This window comes from Aethalodelphis obliquidens, unplaced genomic scaffold (assembly GCF_003676395.1).
Source record: "Aethalodelphis obliquidens isolate GAN/ISIS:26980383/991018 unplaced genomic scaffold, ASM367639v1 scaffold5, whole genome shotgun sequence".
Classification (NCBI taxonomy): domain Eukaryota; kingdom Metazoa; phylum Chordata; class Mammalia; order Artiodactyla; family Delphinidae; genus Aethalodelphis; species Aethalodelphis obliquidens.
Window position 1 is genome coordinate 27,224,671 of NW_020837949.1, and position 7,637 is coordinate 27,232,307.

The 7,637-nt window shown below is 36.5% G+C and overlaps 1 pseudogene; it reads right to left on the reverse strand.

Moving 5' to 3' along the window:
• Nucleotides 1-608: 608 nt before the first annotated feature.
• LOC113617823 (mitochondrial import receptor subunit TOM5 homolog pseudogene) lies at nt 609-3,128 on the reverse strand (annotated as a pseudogene).
• Between the last annotated feature and the right edge of the window lie 4,509 nt (nt 3,129-7,637).

The window sequence follows — 7,637 nt, forward strand, 5'->3', positions numbered from 1 at the left end:
CATTTAAAGCAAAAACAAAACTGCAGAAGTGAATTTAAATATATCAATATCCATTATTGACATAAATGGAATAAATGCTCCAGTTGAAAAACTGGCCTGTTGGGTCAGTTATTTTCTTTTTCTCAGAATGGTTTTAACAACACACACACACACAAATACACAAGTCAGTTATATCTTGTGGATAAGACACACATCTAAAACACAATGATCCAGAAATTCTGAAAACCAAAGAATAGAAAAAGATATTCCTAACCCCCCCCAAAAAAGCTGGTATACTTATATTAGTATCATATAAAGAAAATTTAAAAGTCAAAGAATGGAAAAAGATATTTCTAACTAAATGAAAATTGGTACACTTAGATTAGCATCATGCAAAGAAAACTTTAAGGAAAAAGTATTATTAAAAATAAACAAGGAGGAGCTTCAAGATGGCAGAAGAGTAAGACGCGGAGATCACCTTCCTCCCCACAAATACATCAGAAATACATCTACACGTGGAACAACTCCTACAGAACACCTACTGAACACTGGCAGAAGACCTCAGACCTCCCAAAAGGCAAGAAACTCCCCATGTACCTGGGTAGGGCAAAAGAAAAAAGAAAAAACAGAGACAAAAGAATAGGGACCGGACCTGCACCTCTGGGAGGGAGCTGTGAAGGAGGAAAGGTTTATATCACCATTCGTGGAGGCTGAATATAACGGACGCAAGGCACACTATGACCAGAAGGTTTTTTCACACTTTACAAATAGTTTTCTATTTTAGCTGTGGACATCAAAGAGTCTCATTTGCAGATAGAAGTAGAAACTGTTATCAGGTTCTTCGTATCACGTATCCAAATAGAATGCCCAGTCTTTAGATGCTGTCCAATTTCTTTTGGATAAAGCAAGTGACTCCCAGCAGGACCATGTAGATGAGGACGTTCTGTAGGGAGGAGATCACATCCTCGAGCATCTTCCATTTCCTCTCCTTGTCCGGTGTCGTCTCCAGGCTCTCAATACAGAACATTGCAGCTCTGCCTCACTGGGCCTCAAGCCTGCGTTCTTCTCTCTCTCTGCCTGAAGCTGGGACGGTTTTAACTTCTTCAAACCTCGGTTACTTCCTATGTAGAATAGAAACCATAGTATCTAACTGATTGCATTGTTGTGAATCTTAAATGAGGTACATTCAGAAAGTTTTACCCAGAGATATTAATATGTTCCTCACCACCCGCCCCTTGCTCCTTAACCTCCTAATACCCTTAGGACTAAACTGTCACTTATTACCCTTCCAACAGGAGATTAAAGGACTAAGACCAATCTATCATCTCTATCCGATGTCATGCTGTGTCAGATGCTTGCCCTATCTCAGGCATCTGCTCTATTCCCTAAGTGTCCCTGCTCTGGGTCATAGTCTGGGTAATTTAGATGCCAAGTGTAGCAGCCAGGGAAGCTGTATCATGTTTTTCTTTCTGTAGTCAGTGCCGTTGCTATTGCAGTGTTTTGTGTTCACTGAACAACAGATCACTACTATTATCATCATCATTGCAACTGATGACAATAATAAAACAATCTCTTGGGCTTTTGCGGATAATGTCAACTCTCCTCACGCTATTTGGTTGTTTCTGTCCTATTCCCTCCGCCTGACCTAAAACAGATCCCTGAGCTATCTCTTAGCTGATAATCTCTTTCCTAACTCATTTGATTTTCCTCATATTTCCCCTCCAGATTTTAAATGATGAACAAGTTCTGTACAGACGCTTCTCAAAACTGATTTAGTTTAGATTCAGTAGCAGTCTTGCGGGATCATGGCGAGACTGCTAAGTTTAATGCCACAATCATCTCAGCTCCTACAGAGTATTCATTTCATTGTCAGCTGGTGGGAACAGGCGATTGCTGTGGTATAAGGCCGATTCCCTTCAGTAATGAAGCAAGGAAGGCACTGGGACATTTTCATTTCTGAATTCCAAGTGAGTACATATTGTCATTTCAGATGCTATTCCAAGAGCTATCATTTGCTGGAGTGCATCTGGTACCACATTTATTTACAGCATTCTAATTTTTCTTTAAAACTTAGGGAATGTAGGAAGAAACTGAGGTTATTGATATTGGATATGTAGAGCTCAGCTAGTAAGATAAGGCCAAGTAATATTCTCCAAGGGAAAAATGTTCAATTTCTCATCATTTCTCATACTGAAGATAGCACTGACAAGAATAATTGAAAATAGGTAATGGACAATCAGCCAGAGGGTTGATTTGATAACAAAGAGAGAGTCCCAGGGAGAGAAAATCAAGTTGTAAGGGAGGTGAAGTCCTACCATGTAGTAATAATGGAAAATTGTGCAACTTTTTACTTTGATACTGAATCATCTCTTATCCTGCTCTAAATGAGATGAGGAACACAATTTTCTTGTATAAAAGAATAAAGAAGGGAAAGGAAAATAGAAGAGTTGTGTAAGATAATGATAATTGCCTTGCCTTGAGAAAAAGCCATAATACAAAGGAAAATTGTAACACAAGACTGAAAAATGAACCCAATATAATTAAACAAGTAACTGAGGATGGAAAAGACAACCAGAAATCAGAAACTCAAAACTCAGACTGAAAATTGTCAACAATAGCATACAATGTTAGAGAAAAGTAGGGTAATATTTTCAAGACATTCAGGGGGGAACGTGTGAGCCAGGGGTTTTATACGCAGTCCTTCAGTGTTGACAGCTATAGACAAACCCATTTTAACCATGTAAGAGCTCGGAATATTGCACTCACAGGCTTTTCCTCAGGAATCTGCCAGAGAACAGTCTTCATTCAATCGAGAGATAATAACAAAGGCCTTCTAGTGAGCATCGTTGCATATATTTAATTATGTCTAAGATGAATAAAGATGAGAGTAAAGGTGGAAGATTAGAATGTAAATGTTAAATGTTCTGAGTAAATAGAGATAACATAACTAAAAAATGGGAGAGGAAAGTATAAAGTTAACAAATGTGAAAAAGGTATAGAGAAAGCCTTAAAATATTTATGAAACGTACATTATATTTGAACACATGGAAAGCTATTCCATATTCTTAAAAAGAAAGAATAAACATCATCAAGATGCTAATTCTATTCAAGATAATATACAACCTCAATAAAAATACCAATTTTTAAAAAGACAGAATTAGATAAACTGAATCTAAAGTTTATATGAAAAATATTAATGAAGCTTAAATTACTATGGAGGGAAAAAAACACAGGAGAAAAAGGGCAATGGAAAGTAAGGAGACTAGAAGTAATAGATATTAAAACATACTGTATCGCCTCTAATTAAAACAATGTGGACTGTGTATGAATGGACTGCCTGACATTCCAAGGGAACACATAGAAAACTAAAAATTAGACCCAAGTATGTAGGACAATGTATGTATATTAAATCATTGGGGGAAAGAGACATTTTTCAACAACTGGAGAAATATTGAAAAAAGATAAAATTTAGATTCTAGCCTCAAACTATACATCAGAATAAATTCCACTGATCAGATATCTGAATATTTTAAAAATGAAAATTAAAACCCTATATATGTACCAGAGAAAGTGAATTCCTCTATCAACTAGAAATGGAAAAAGCTTTCCTAATTATGACTAAAACATTTAAAGCTATTAAAGAAAATACAAAATATTTGACCTCAAAAATCTGTAAGGCAAAGAAAGAATTTAAAAGAAGAATAAGAGATTTAGAGAGGGAAGGAAAAGAAGACTTGCTTTGCCACTATAGTCAGTCTTTCCCCTTCCCAATTTGATCTTAAATGGTTGTGAATAAAGAGGCTGGATAAAATGATTTCTAAAGTCCTTTTAATACTTCAGAATTCTAATATGCTTGAACTACCTAAATACAAGAAAAAGACAGTTATATGCTTGGTTGAATCTTGGTCTTTTTTTCCCTTCTCAATAATCTGAGCATATCCTTTTAATCTCTTTGCCTAATCATAAAATACAGGCCCTATTCCACTGTTTCTTCTCCTGATAGCCTTCACTCCTTATTCCTCCTCTCAGTATGGTGATCCTGCCATTACCCCATGAGCAGTTATTCAAATCTCATGGATGAGAATTTCTGTTTCCTCAAACCCTCCCGCATCCAGGAACTTTGGAACTTCAGAGTGAACAGACAACAGTTGATTAAGGCCCCTGGGTTTGTGGGGTGAGGGTGATGCAGTTAACTCAGAGCTTTCGCCTTGGGAAAGGTGGTAGGGAAGGAAAGTACCCAGTAGTAGGAAGTAAGTTGCATGACCTTTGACTATGATGTTTATCAGTGGTAGTTTGTGAAAAGAAAGTGTAAGAGGGTGAAGAGGCAGATGTGGAAGAGAAGCAATATTGCTCTCAGAAATAGGAAGCTAACAATAAATTTTATTCTAGATAAATATACAACTTTTAGCTATTTAGAATATATTTATTCCAAAAATTGTTTGAGTTTGCTTAAAATAGAAGATGCATTTCTTTTTCCTTTTTCTATTGAAGTATAGTTGATTTACAATATTGTGTTAGTTTCAGGTATATAGCAAAGTGATTTAGTTTTATATATACATGTATATATGTGTGTTTTTTAGATTATTTTCCATTATAGGGTATTAAAAGATATTGAATATAATTCCCTGTGCTATACAGTAAATCTTTGTTGCTTTTCTATTTTATGTATAGTAGTTTGTATCTGTTAATCCCATACTCCTAATTTAATCTCTCCCCCCTCCCTTTCCCCTTTGGTAACCATAAATTTGTTTTCTATGTCTGTGAATCTGTTTCTGTTTTGAATATAGTTTCATTTGTATTATTTTTAGATTCCACATATAAGTGATATCATACAGTATTTGTCTTTCTCTGCCTGACTTACTTAACTCAGTGTAATATTCTCTAGGTCTATCCATGTTGCTGAAAATGGCAATATTTCATTCTTTTTTATGGATGAGTAATATTCCATTGTATATATATATCTCACATCTTCTTAAGCCAGTCATCTGTTGATGGCTCATCAGCTATTGTAAATACTGCTGCTGTGAACATTGGGGTGCATGTATCTTCTTGAATTAGAGTTTTGGTTTTCCAGATATATACCCAGGAATGAGACTGCTGTATCATATGGTAGTTCTATTTTTAGTTTTTTAAGGAAGCTCCATACTGTTTTCCATAGTTGATGCACCAATTTACATTCCTACCAAAAGTGTAGGAGGTAGAAGGTTCACTTCTATAGGAAAAAAATCATGTGGTATATGAGATTGAAGGTAATTATATATAAAAGCTTGGATATAAATAGTTTCAAGATTATGTACTTATTTAAGGCATGATACTGTAGCAGCTAAAGCCAAAAAAGGAGAGCTATATTGAGTTATATAATCCCTACTGTCAATTAAAAGTAAGCACATCTTTTTTGAATTAATAGTTCTATTTTATTTATCGATATTTGTTTATTTATTTGAACTCTTTTTAAGAGAGAGAGCTATTTTTTCTATTGCTAAATTCTTTCAATAGTTTACCTGAAGGATCCTTATATAGGCATAGGGAAGAAAAGATTTAACAGTGGGTCTGTAACTAGTTTCCTGTCCTCAGGGATGCTGGAGGGAAGATTGACCTGAACTTGTGCAAACATTGACTTATGGAACAGGAATCCTTTTAGAAGGGTGTACCTGGTTTATCTAGTTTGAGTCTTATAAGTAAATCTGAAATTTATGGAATTACGTGCTCCTGCTGCTGTGTTGAAGAATAGGATTTAATATGTAGCCAGAACAGGTCTGTATGATTAATGAGGCATATAAATTCAAGAGACCCCAACTCAGTGATTTCCCCTTGCTTGACTGATACCCAATTAGATAGCATAACTCTGAAACCAAATGAACTCAGGTGCAGAAATGAGTATTCTAAGAGCTGCATCTGACATATGGGGCCTCATAGATATTGGTGCTGCTTGCATTATTGTTTTGAATTCTCTGCTAATCATTAATAAAGCTTAAGGCTGAGGAAGACTCTTATTTCATTGATTGATAATTCAGACCTTTGTGATAGCACAGGGATAGTGAACAGTATAAGATACAGCATCTTCCAGTTTATTTTAGAAAGGATGCTGACACATTCTTCACATAACTATTCCTTATAAACAAACTTCATAGCAGCTGAGGGCCCTCTGTTTCTGTAGGGACTCAAATTTCTCTGGGACAAATATGTGGCTTCTTGGAGGTTCGGCTCAGTTCAAGGCTTGAGTATCAGTAACTTAGAGTGATGAATCACTAGCATGTTTATGGACTTCCTTTCACATACTAGTGGTCTTTACAGGGCTTATATCAAGAGCTCTGCAGGGATCCATTTCTGGAGAATGCCTGAAGTGTAAGTATTTATTGGATGAAAAAAAGTTTTTAAGATTTAGAAACAAGATGTGAAGTGGTAAAGTTGGCATTGTTATAAATTTTAAAAGATTCTTCTTTTTTTCTATAGTCTGGAGGCAAGACAATTACATATATGATCTATTAACCATTTATAATGATCACTGAACAGCAAATACCAATTCTGGATGCATTGAAATGGAAGTCTGAATCATTCTTTTATGAGTATTACTTGCTTATAAGAGTACTCGGTATATATGCTTTGTATTTATAAATTGTTAGGTTTATAGTACATGTCTGTTTTCTAAAACTTAAAAAAAGTTTTTCCTATTAAATTTTCCTGCTGGATAAAGAAGATATGATCCAGTGCAAATAAATTTTGTTTTTGCTCCTGGAATACTCCTCATTGTAAATTAACAAATGGTCTTTTAGCTGATTGAGCTGAATCAGTCCCCTAGAGCTTATCACAGTAAATTTATATTTTTTACCTATAAATATGAGTATCAGACCCTGGCCTCATGGGGACTCTACCAGGGTGGAGATAGCTGGGGAGGCCCTACCTATAGCTATGAAACTTTCCATCTGTTCTAGGTACACCTAACAGTGAAAACACCTCCTTGTTAGGAAAGCAAAGTAAGGAGGGAGGGGAAAAAATAGAATAACTTTAAAAATGGGGTTTGGGGGCTTCCCTGGTGGCGCAGTGGTTGAGAGTCCGCCTGCCGATGCAGGGGACACGGGTTCGTGCCCCGGTCCGGGAAGATCCCACATGCCGCGGAGCGGCTGGGCCCGTGAGCCATGGCCGCTGAGTCTGCGCGTCCGGAGCCTGTGCTCCGCAACGGGAGAGGCCACAACAGTGAGAGGCCCGCATACGGCAAAAAAAAAACAACAACAACAACAACAAAAAAAATGGGGTTTGAAAAGAGGAGATTATGCAATCTCTTGAGTCATGGCTCCCTGAATCCCTGAATTATACTGGTACAGTGAATGTATTTTTACATTCTGAATGTAGTGATATTTTACTGGACAGTATTGTCTACATCACACCCAAGGTGATATGTTTAATCAAATCCATTTAATTGGCCAATATTTTCAAATGCCTGTTTTTGCTTAGCACTGGCGCTCTGTGCTAGGGATACAAGATAGTAACAAGATAGTTAGAGCTCCTTCCCTTGGGGAAACCACTATCTCAAGGGAGAAACAGACATTTAATTAAGCACCCAGTTGATTATTTAATTATAATTGTGAGAAATACCTCAAAGGACTGGAGCTCTGTGCAATGGAAAGGTGTAAGCAGATGATCTGATGTGAAGTGAGGTT